The sequence below is a fragment of the Thunnus thynnus genome, chromosome 15, assembly GCF_963924715.1.
Source record: "Thunnus thynnus chromosome 15, fThuThy2.1, whole genome shotgun sequence".
NCBI classification, from domain to species: domain Eukaryota; kingdom Metazoa; phylum Chordata; class Actinopteri; order Scombriformes; family Scombridae; genus Thunnus; species Thunnus thynnus.
This window is the reverse complement of record NC_089531.1, coordinates 24,811,454-24,811,828: the sequence shown is the minus strand read 5'-3', so window position 1 is coordinate 24,811,828 and position 375 is coordinate 24,811,454.

The following is a 375-nucleotide window of genomic DNA, read 5'->3' as shown; positions in this document are numbered from 1 at the left end:
GTGATGTTGCCTCATTTCACTGTAAATTTGATGAATACTGACAGTGCTTCAATGAAGTGTTCAACTTAGAAAGAAGCTTATGGAAAGGGTTCTCTACGTTGCCAGCCCTGCGAGATCAAGCTAAAGATCAGGCTGTGAAAGGGAAAAATACACCCTGAAATAAATTCACTTTATGGCTGTGATCTTCAGATTACCGCACTTCAGAATATGTTCCCACAGCACATATTGGAATAACAATGACAGACAATGTTTGAGGTTTCACAGACGAGAGAAATTAGACACTTGTTCCAATGTGATGGTCCAAAGAGACGTTTGCGTTAATACGTTAGCAAACAGTTGCCACACATTCAGCAGACATTAAGCAACATTTCATTA